Source organism: Mus musculus, chromosome 17 (assembly GCF_000001635.26).
Source record: "Mus musculus strain C57BL/6J chromosome 17, GRCm38.p6 C57BL/6J".
Lineage (NCBI taxonomy): Eukaryota > Metazoa > Chordata > Mammalia > Rodentia > Muridae > Mus > Mus musculus.
This window is the reverse complement of record NC_000083.6, coordinates 15,630,755-15,642,554: the sequence shown is the minus strand read 5'-3', so window position 1 is coordinate 15,642,554 and position 11,800 is coordinate 15,630,755. Positions and strand designations below refer to the sequence as shown.

Here is an 11,800-nt window from a genome sequence, read left to right as displayed (position 1 = left end):
CCAGAACACAGGCTGGTTCTCACTCTCCCATTAAGACTTCAGTGAGGCTGGGTGTGGTGGCGCAGGCCTTTAATCCCAGCACTTGGGAGGCAGAGGCAGGAGGATTTCTGAGTTCGAGGCCAGCCTGGTCTACAGAGTAAGTTCCAGGATAGCCAGGGCTATACAGAGAAACCCTGTCTTGAAAAACAAAACAAAACAAAACAAAACAAAAACAACAACAACAACAACAACAAAGACTTCAGTGAGGCAGTCAGAAAGCTTCAGGTTTGCTTTTGTTTGGTGACTTTTTCACAACACAGCCATCTGCAGATTTAACAGGTAAGATGGGAGGACCAAGAGGATAGCAGAAACCAACAGTGGAAACGGCTGGGAAGCTCTGCTAGTTCCCAGGGGAATTCTGAAGCAGCTCTGGGATACCTCGATGCAAAACAGACAGAGTGAGACATGGGGAAATCTGCCATGGTTTACAAACAAAAGGTGCCAGAATGTTCTATATACTGCAAAGTCAATTCAAATGTGCACTCAAGACACTGTCCAGCAACTAGAACCACATTGAGTCATATAAAACCTGTAATGAACTTAATATTCACAGGCCACATGTTGGGCAATCGTCCCTGATCTATGGCCTCATTATGACATCATTCTCTTTAAGAACAGTTTTGTTTTTGGAAAACTCCACTCCAGAATGATTTGTGGTTGTTTTGAGTCAAATCAGCGCAGATGTCTCCTGTGGTAACACTGAATGTCTTCTTAAAGAGTGTCTGTGCAGATGAAATTGGTTGTGTTTCAGAAGTTTGAGGTCCAGATGCAACTGGATCTGGAGAGGACAAGGAGCAGAGTAGAGCTTTATAAAGGATTAACTGTTCTTCCGTACTGGGTGTAGACAGTCAGAATTTCTGTTCCTCATACTTACCTTGGACGCAACTACTATTTATTATTGGACTTAGAAAAATCAACTAATTTTATAACTCAAACTGGTTTAAATGTGATATTGCAAATATTTTAGATATTACAAAAAGTAACTTCTCTTTTAGTTTAAAAAGTTTTGTAGTATTCATTAAAAATGTTGCAAAGAGGATGGGGTCTGCAGTTCAGGGTCAGCATGAGATTAGAATGCATAAGGCCTTGTACATAAACCCTCAGCACTAAGAAAGTAAAAGGAAGAAAGAAGTAAGAAGGGAGAAAGGGAAAGGAGAAAGGAAAGAAGGGAGGGAAGGAGGGAAGAAGGGAGAAAGGAAGGAAGGAAGGAAGGAAGGAAGGAAGGAAGGAAAGAGGGAGGGACGGAGGAAGGGGAAGAAGGGAGGGAGGGAAGGAGGGAAGGAAGAGAGGAGGGGGAAGGAAGGAAGGAGGAAAGGAGGGAGGGAGGAAGAAAGGAAGGTAGGAAGGAAGGAAGGAGGAAGGGACAAAGAAAGGAAAAAGAAAAATGACACAAAAATTGGAATATATGGGTAATCAATAAAATTTTCAATTTATTTGTCTACTTGTTTGATATTTTGACTTTCTCCCTAGCCAGGTTACATAGATCAATGCATGGGACTGTGCCAGGAGAAGATAAATGGCAACTGGCTATTTATAACCTTAGGCTTTCCACCCGTGCCCAAGTTGCCGGAAATAACAACTCTGAGACTGAATTATTAGAAATAACTGCCTAGGACAAGAGCCTTGGATTGTTCCATGAGTAGCTCATAACTTAATCATCCTGTTATTCTATTAAGTTCGGCCATGAGCATGGTTATTGCTGCTGTCTACTTCAGCATTCTGGGGTGAATCACTCTTCCCAAGACTGTCTCTCTCCCAGACTCCTCTCTCTGTCTCTGTATCTCTCTCTCTCTGTGTCTCTCTCTGTCTCTGACTCTCTCTGTCTCTCTCTCTCTGTCTGTTTCTGTCTGTCTTTCTCTTCCTCTCTCTCTCTGAAAGATATCCCACCTTCTAATCCTGCCTCAGCTCATTGGCCATAAGCTTTTTTATTGATAGGTGATACTTCCATACATTGTACAAAAGATTCCCTCTACAGTTATTAGACTCACTCTCACAGATCTATAAGAAAGTATATTTGCCTGATATGAGATACACACCTAGTCTGTGCAGAATGGTCTATTCAGTTGCTTGTCAGAGTAGGCTCAGAGTTGCTAGATTTCAGACTTTTCAAGGGAAAAAAATCTCTTCCAGAACACTCCCTAGATTTTAAAATAAACCTTACATAGAATATGCAAGGTTCTGGGTTTGATTTCAGTTCCATAAAGAAGTTCAGAAACTTGGGACTGAAGAGATGGATCCACAGTTGAGAGCGCTCACTGCTCTTCTAGAAGACATGCATCTGAGTCACGACTGTTTACAACTTACTTCTTGTAGCTCAGACCTCTTGTAGCTCACAACTTGTAATTCCAGCTCCAGGAGATCCAACATCATCTTTGGGCCTTTAAAGATATGCACACACTTGGCAAATATTCACACAAACATAAAAACAACTATTTTTTAAAAGCAGTTTAAAACTTCCTGTCTGAAGTAACATAATAGACCTTGAATGGTTTTAATTATTCTTGTTGCATTTATTTTGTGTGTGTGTGTGTTGTGTGCGTTTGTGTGTGTGTGTGTGTGTGCGTGCGCGCGCGCACACATGTGTGCACATGTCAAAGTCCTCCACATGTGTGGCAATCAAATGACTGTTGTGTCCGGCCAGTGGCTCATATATCTGGGTTCTGTTCTGGAAAGGCATCTTGGAATCTGGAAGAGAAGAGGGAGCTAGGCGGATGACAGAAAGACGAAGCTAAGACAAAATTCTGATCAAAGCTCAATTTTACTATTTCTGACACTCAGTTATGAAGGAGGGGAAGAGGCCTGATTCCTGCCAAATCATCTTGGAGTAAGGTTGCAGGTGAACACGTGATAGGTCTGGAACAGCTAGTTGGCAGGCAGCGGCAGTGGGAGTGGCAGGATGATAGGGCGGCAAGCTCAGCCCTGATGCTCTCTAACACTGAAATCTGAGCAAACAGGTTTCAGGCTGGGGAGGGGAGGTTACATCTCCTCCCTGTTGTTAATATAAAAAAGATATAAAAAAGAAAAGGCTGGGCTGAGGCATAACATTTATTTATGCTCTATAGTTCTGCCTGAATTTTAGGGCTAATGAAGAAACCCGTCTCCGTGGGATTTCCTAACTTTTCTTATGGTAATCTGGATAAGACAGTCCTTTCTCTTTCAGTAAACATCTAGCAGAATAGCCCAGAGCTGTAGGCTCCGACTTTTATAATGCTAATTAGTACTGAATAGGTAACTTCCTTGCTGAAATTTTTATCTGAATACCAAGTAGTCAGCTACACGGCTTGGAGCCCTGGCGAAGGCTAACTGTATGATTTGAAAGGCACTGTATTATGAATAACACTGAAGGAGAGTACGTGGATATTCCTCCGCATTCTTGGATGACAGGCAGGGAACAGAGAGGAGGGGGTGACAACTGGCTCCATAGTACAAGGCCAATTGGCTTTTTAGGGTGGGAGGCTGTGAAGGGCTTGCCCTTCTAATGGTACCGTCTCCAACCTCTCCCCCTCCCCTATTAATTAAGTTTAATAAGGCCACGCTTAACTGAGGTGATCAAATGTTTTTCTCATCCATAGATCAGTGGGCTTTAACCATGGCTTGGGGGGAAATTGACCCGATTCCTCCCGTGGGTGCTGTCACGACCCACACTTGTAGCTCTTGGTATCTTTTGGGGAGGGGAGGCAGAGCCTTAGAAAGATATTTTTGGTTGTAACTGGAACTAGATACCAACCTCCATCCAAACTGGGTGTATCTCACAGGGAACCCAGAAATGGTCAAACTGGACCTTCCCCTGCAGTAAATTTCTGCACCCAAGCAGTACCTGTACTGTATTCGTATGATCACGAATCAGTATGCACAGTTCTGAGTACTGTGCAGCTCCTAAAGGAGAATTTTCAACCTCAGATTTCGCAAGGCCTCAACAAGAATTATGTCACTAGTAACACCACAATTTGTGGCTCTTAGGCTATATTAGGAGCTGGAGGTCACCCTCCTCATCTCCGCTATTCCCACAGCCTGAGGAACTAAGGGGACCTTGCAATAACAACAAGGGTGGAAAACCAGAGACCAGCTAAGGGACTCAGCCCGTCTATCAGAATAAAAACCAATCTCTTCTAATATTTGAAAGTTTTGCCTTTCTAGCCCTCGTAGTAAACCTAAATCTCAAATCAGACCTAAAGCCACAAAACATGCTGGAATGTCTTTAGAATGAAAATAGCAGTTGCCACCTGTATGCTCTTGGGGGCGGGGATGCATGCCCACTGCAGTCAGGCTGAAGGTGTTGATTGACCTGCTTGAAAAAAACAAAAACAAAACAAAACAAAACAAAACAAAAAACCAAGATCTAGACAATGAGAAAATAGCAATGCAAACTTCTTTTGGGGAAGACCAGGTACTTTATTCAGTTGCAAATTAGCAAGGCTCAAGCTCAGTCTCTGAGCTGGTTTTAGAATTAGTAAAAAGGCCAGAGATTCTATGGAAGTGGGGGATGTGCTCTGAATTAACTTTGCTAGGTAATTAAGAATATAGTTATCTACAATAGGAATCTCTAATATTGGACTAAATATTAGACCAGTCTAAGATTGAGTTAGAATGACTGGTCACACTGAAGAAAAGAGAAAAATCATTATGACTCTATTAAATGACTAATCTTACTAAGTCAGAATATACAGTCTCTGATGTACTATTGCCATAAAGTTAAAAGGCTTGAAGCTAGTCTAAACTGGAAAAATGGTAAGCAAGGATGGATCTAAAACATGAACCCAATTTAGTTTCTTAGTCATTTCAATCAGGGCACTGAGTCAACTTACCTGACAGCTCAGCACACGAATTAACCATCATGCTTCTGCGGCGTTCTGTGGAGAGAACCTGTTTTTCCCTTCCCTAATAATGTAGCTGTTTAGGATCAATCTATAAGCCAATAAGTAGATCCGTTTAAGATACTATAAAGCATTTATTAAATTCTTTGACAATTAAATTTTTAAATTTGAAAATAAAGGTATGATTTAAATAGTGTGCATGGAAATGCACTAAATAGTATGTACAGGGATACAATTTCTCCCTTTTTTGTCTTTTAGGAAGTTAAAGTTTTAAAGTTTTACAATATCTAATCTTTTGAATTAATAATTTGTTGACAAAACATTTTAAATACTTGGCTATAAAGGGGCAGTGACTAATTGCACTTTCAATCATTTTTCTTAAGGAGCGGTTGTAACTAGAAAGCTTGAAAAGTTATTAAGAGTCACATGTGTATAATTTATTTATATATTAACTAGAAATAAGAGCATTTATTTGTAGCAAATTATTAAGTAAAAATCCTCAAGAATTAACACTATTATGTGGAAACAAGTAGTAACTGAGGACACTAGAAGGAAAGAATTATACATGCACAATTTTTAAGAATACTAAAATATTATCTTAAGCCATAGCTGTTATGAATATACAAAGAACGAGGTTATATATCTAATTTACCTTATATGTACAACCTATAGACTGTCTGAGATATAAATCTAGCCTGGCATTGTTTTAAAATGTCCAGCCAATTAGAACAATTTAATAAATGTCTAAAAACTGCCTTCTTAAAAGAACAGCATTTTCTCTATGAGTTGTATATGCATAAGCAATTGCAAATTTGAGAATTAATAGTATCTGAGGGACGAACAATCTTAAGCAATTGTGAGCTCAGAGATATAGCATTGATTATTAATATACAAATTAAGGTTTGATTGTTCAGTATTATAAAACACCATCTAGCCAGGGCCTAGCAAACACAGAAGTGAATGCTAACAGTCAGCTATTGGATGGATCACAGGACCCCCAATGGAGGAGCTAGAGAAAGTACCCAACGAGCTAAAGGGAACTGCAACCCTATAAGTGGAACAACACTATGAACTAACCAGTACCACAGAGCTTTTGTCTCTAGCTGCATATGTATCAAAAGATGGCCTAGTCAGCCATCACTGGAAAGAGAGGCCCATTGGTCATGCAAACTTTATATGTCCTAGTACAGGGGAATGCCATGGCCAAAAAGTGGGAGTGGGTGGGTAGCGGGGTAGGGGGTAGGGTATGGGGGACTTTTGGGATAGCGTTGGAAAAGTAAATGAGGAAAATACCTAATAAAAATATTAAAAAAGAAAAAAAAATAAAACACCATCTACAGCACACAACTAGATTATTTGTGTTGAAACAGGGGGAAGCTGTGTGTCTCAAGGCCCCGCCCCACAGCAGCCAGCAGCTAGCTGGGCCCATGTGGACCAAAGATCGGCTGGGAGAATGAGAAAAATGACTTTACAATGTTTTTTTCTGGCCAAGGAATTGTTTTGGGCACAGCTAATATTTAATTACCAATGAATATAATTAATAACAATTATAAAAGCTTTCTTAATTTTTTGTAAAACCTTTTGTAGTAAACTAAAACCCTAAGTAATAAAAAGATATTGTCTTTGAATCTCTTGGGTGAGAGCAAGGATTTAAGGTAAACTTCCCTTGAGAAGCATTAGTTAATAAAATACTTTTCACTTAGGAAACAATATACACTGAAAGATTCAAACTCTTAGCTTCTTGTATAGAAGCAGAGACAATAAAAATTTTTCTTACATAATGTAAAGCTATATTAGCCATACCTAGAGGCAAAATTTTCCAGTGATTACCAGTTCACTAGAAGCAAACCCTTTATCATGCAAGGGGGAAAAAAAACGAACCTTTAAACCTATAATAACTTTACATGAAGTAGGCAAGCCAGATTGTAATGCCTTTATAAGTTCTACAGTCTGATTGACCCTTCTATAAACTTTGAATTAGAACTTTATTTAGAACAACATCTGGATAGATCTGCAACGCTGTTCGCTGTTCGTTTAGCTAAAACAAAATTCCCCTGGAGGCAGGGAGAGGCAAGTTTCAAGAGCTTCCTTAGGCACCGTTTGCAAGACAAAAGAAAGTCACACAAGCCCTGCTGAGGCTGCTCTGAGCTTTGTATGGCTGTATGGCCACAGAGAGCTGTATTAGTGCTCTCATAAGATGATTACTCTTGTAATAATCTTAATTAATAATATGTGGGTGAGTAGAAAATCTTAAATTTGTGATCAAACTGCAAGCTGCAGTCAATGGAACACTGGCAGTTTTAACCATAATTTTCAAGTTTCTTTTGCAACGTTAGGATAAATATCTACAACCTTGGGAAAGCAAAACCGAAGTTTAAAACAATTTATCATCTTTAAAATCAATATTAGAAGCATTACTATCATGTTACAAGGTTTGGCTGCCAATTAATACCTATGAATACATGTGAGCTTTAATGCTTTACTAAAGAGACATTGCTTTAAATCTTATCTTTAGTTTTACTTTTTAGGCTAGGAACCACATTAATTATTATCTCAACTAGAAGTATCTTTAGAGACCCGGCCTCTTGGCCTGCCTTATGCCACGTGTTGGAAAGACATTACACTTGAGTTATCAATTTTAAGACTAGCCATCTGTAGCAATGTAACAATTATTAATCTTAACGCATAACTTATGAGCTGATAGTGAAAACACACAGAGCACATTACCAATAAAAAAAAAAACAAATGAAGCAGTTACATTTAGACCAATCAGAAAATATTAATTTTTCTAGCTACAATCATAGAATAAAAAGCACTTTATCATTTGCCAAACACATTAATCACGATTGTAGAGAACCCTCCAGGAAAAAAAACATTTATCAGCTTTTTTACCCTGAAACTAAGAGGCTGTAGACTCTCCTTTTTTCTTGTAATGAACCATTTTCCCAGCAGGGGCCCTCCTGCCATGTGTCTGTTTCCTGGTTGAAGCACGTGGCAGCTCTAGGCTTTGCAGATAACGCTTTTTTTTTTTTTCCATCTTTATTATCCAACATAAAACATAGAACATTCATTCATACAGACTGGACATGAACATACATGAATTGAACACGTGAACAGATTGGTGCACCAGACATTAGACAAGACACAAAAGGGGCAGAGTACTTCTGCTGTAAAGCCCAGAGAGAACAAAGCATGGCACTCCTGAAATTTCTCTTTGCTTTTTGGGACATTTTCCTCCCTCATGATGCAGTTTTTAATTGCGGCCATCTGTCTGATTATTAATTTCCTTTTAATAAACCCTTTCTTTTGTCACACCTAAAAATGTAGCTTCTGGGAGCTACGGCTAACTGCCTGATACGTTCCTAGCTCCTGATAAGCCTCACTGCGGAACCTAAGTGTATTAACCGTTCAGGTTTAATGCTGTTTCAACTTAGCCCATACCGACCTTCTCCGGTATGAATTTCCTTTAATTATTTTCTTCTTCTATGGAGCTCCAAACCAGCAGTGTTTCTTCCAAATGTCCTCTGCCGTTTCTCAGTCCCGCGTGGGCGCCAGATCTGTTGCGGCCAGCGACTCACATGTCTGGGTTCTGTTCTGGAAAGGCATCTTGGAATCTGGAAGAGAAGAGGGGGCTAGGCAGATGAGAAAAAGACAAAGCTAGACAAAATTCTGATCAAAACTCAATTTTACTATTTCCAGACACTCAGTTATGAAGGAGGGGAAGGGGCCCGATTCCCACCAAATCATCTTGGAGTAAAGTTGCAGGTGAACACGTGATAGGTCCGGAACAGCTAGTTGGCAGGCAGCGGCAGTGGGAGTGGCAGGATGATAGGGCGTCAAGCTCTGCCCTGATGCTCTCTAACACTGAAACCTGAGCAAACAGGTTTCAGGCTGGGGAGGGGAAGGTACAGATGACAACCTGAAGGAGCTGGTGCATGCTTTCCACCAGGTGGGTCCCAAGGATCAAGTGCCAGTTCTTGGTTTGGGCAGCTAGCACCTTGACCATCTGAGCTGTTTTGCCAGCTGGAAGTGATGGAAAGAACTTTGATTGTGCATTGGATGTGGTAGTGCATGCCTACAATGCCAGAACTTGGAAGCATGAGGTAAGAGTAACCCGAATTTGAGGCTCTCTAGTCTACCTCAAAGGGAAGTCTTGTCTACAAACAAATAAGCAAACGAACAAACAAAACAACAACAACAATAAAGACCACACTATAGCTAAACCAAAGTAAATAAAAATACTCCAAACCACAGAAACACTGTATTTTATCTATAGACTGGTTAAGGCCAAATTATGTGGTGAAGTAGGTGTCATATTGCCAGCCAGACTGTGTGTGGGATGCATGTTGAGAGCACCTGTTAGGACCAGGTGTGTATAAATGCACGCATTCTCTGACTCCATAATTGTGGTTCTATAAATTTATCTTAGCAGATGCTTGTACATTAACATAATACAAAAAGACTATATACCACCTTTCAAATAAAAAGTCCTGTGAACAGTTGGAAAGTCTAATAAAGGGGAAGGAGCTGCTTAACGTCTTAGTTTGTATTAATGCACAGGGATGCTAAGTAGTGCTACAATGAATGAAGGGCTGAGCTCACCAAGACTTATCAAGATCCTCATATTCATTAGGAGTGGAAAGTTTCTCCTTCTTTCGTGTCTTTTTGCAGGAAAAAAAATGTATCTGGAAGACACAGGCAGTATAAGCAGATTTTCACTTGCCACAGTGAAGCAAACATGTGTGGACAGTATATTCTAGAGAGATTGAAGCAGGCCCCTGAAAGGGGATTAGCAGCAAAAAATACAAATAAATAAATAAATAAATAAATAAATAAATAATCCAATTCCTTACTTAGAGATTTAAGTTTGTCTTTCATCAAACACAGGTATAAGAAATCCCTCTAATAAACCTGTGTATGAAGGTTTATTACCTGTAGTTGGAAATGAAGGGAGTAAGATTATTTTGACAACTGAGTTCTACCCTCCAGACACATACAGGAGAGAATTGACTCCCACAGCTTGCCTTCTCATCTACACACACACACACTCACACACACACACACACACACACACACACACGCACACACACACACATACACTGTGCACTTGCACATATAAAAGATAAAAACAATTAAATATAATTTTTGAAAAATCTGCCTTTAAGATAGTACCTGGTCTAGAATTTGCAGCATAACTTCACTCTTTTTCACTAATCTGATTTATTCTCAAAAAGTTCAATGACAGCCAATTCTCAAAGCCTAACTTAAAATGTCATATGACTATTCATTTTAATTTTAATAGAACTTAAAATACTGAGGTCAAGGGACTGAAGCTCAAATGAGTGTTGCCTACAGGAGAATCTGTCCATTGCAGAGAGGGAGCCAGTTGAGTAAGCCTTGGCCAAGAGCCTGGGACAGGAAGTGCTATCAGAGTCCCCAGGGTTGTGGTACTGTGGGACTGTTCAGGTTAAATACTGTTCATTAAAGTTTTGCTTCCCAGGAGAGAAAAACAATAGTGACTAAAACTGGCATGTTAGCAAAGCTACCTCCAGAGACTTCCTGAAGCTCTCTGAGGATGGTGCCCGAGTATTTCAAGAGGTTTCTCTTACTGTCTCTTTTACCTCATTATCCGCATAAGACACTTAAGGTGAGGAGGGTGGTTTTCAGACAGGCGTAGTTCCCGGTTCGGTTCGTTGAAGAGGAGGTCCTCTGGTAATTTAGCAGGAGAGTTTAAATTTCATCTGTTGCGATGGATCCTGCCATCCTGCATTCCTAGAGAGACTTTTGAAAAATAACTGTTACAAACCTGTAAGCAGATGATTTGGTTGCAGAGTAAAACGGAGGAAGGTGGAGGGAGTTGGAGGAGCAGAGGCAGGAGAGACGGAACTGATTAGTGCCTGGTGGGGATAGTGTTGATTCAGGGTGACCGTGACTACTCTCACAGCCAGAAGCCCTGTCCCCCCCCACCCCACCCCCGCTCCCCGCCCCCCCACCCCACCCCCCACCCCCGCGCACTAAAATGAGCTAGCAGAAGCAGTTAGGGAGCTACAGAGTATCAAAGAAGGGGAATAAGAAAAAAGTAAAGGAACTGTGTAAAGAATTGTATCTGGCCTGAGGGGGAAGGATCAAGGTCCCTTGCAGCGCGAGTTTCTCTTCTTTGTGAAAAAAAAATTTTTTTTTTTCCCAGATGAAACGGGAACCAATGGGGCCGTTGGGAGAGGTTACATGGAACATTTTGGGGGAGGGGGTATAGAGGAACATTCCTTAAGTAAAACATTTAAAGGAACGAAAATGTATGAGGATAATGCAGGGTAGAGAAGGGGGCTAAACCACCGTGTGTGTGCTCTTGTGTGAGTATATGGGTAGAAACCGATGGTCACTGTCTACAATCTTCACGTTTCTCTTGCTCTCCACCTTGGCGTTGGTTTTTGGTTGTTTTTAGGGTGTTTGTTTGTTTGTTTTTACCTTTTTGGTTTGTGTTTTGTTACTTGAGACAGGGTCTCATTATGTACCTGCTTGGCTGGCCTGGAATTTGCTATGTAGATAAAGCTGGCGGGCAAACTCAGAGGTCTGCCTGTCTCTGCTTCTGGAATACTGGGATTAAAGGTAGGCACCACCATGCTGAGGCTCCTCTTCACTCTTTTTAAGGGAAAGGGAGAGGGGGAGGGTGAAGGAGAGCGAAAGAGACTCTACATTGCCCTGACCACTCTGAACCTCTTGAGTACTGGGATCAAAGGCATCACCATCACACTCAATCTACCTTAGTTTTCAAGTGGTTCTCATTAAACACTGAGCTAACAGATTTCAGCTAACCCGCCTGACCGGTGAATTTTGTGGATCTTTCTGTCTCCACAGCCTAATACTAGGCTTATAGATGCATGTTGCTATGGATTTTTATGTGGGCGCCAGTGATCCAAATTCAAGTCCTCGTGTTTGTACAGCAATGA

The 11,800-nt window shown here is 40.7% G+C and overlaps 1 long non-coding RNA gene across 1 annotated transcript; it reads right to left on the bottom strand.

Moving 5' to 3' along the window:
* Positions 1 to 1,452: 1,452 nt before the first annotated feature.
* 4933401D09Rik (RIKEN cDNA 4933401D09 gene) lies at positions 1,453 to 10,767 on the bottom strand. Its single transcript, NR_045431.1, has 4 exons — positions 10,660 to 10,767; positions 9,456 to 9,538; positions 8,299 to 8,467; positions 1,453 to 2,417 (listed from the first exon to the last, which is right to left on the bottom strand). It is a non-coding gene; the product is annotated as an RIKEN cDNA 4933401D09 gene (long non-coding RNA).
* Positions 10,768 to 11,800: the final 1,033 nt, after the last annotated feature.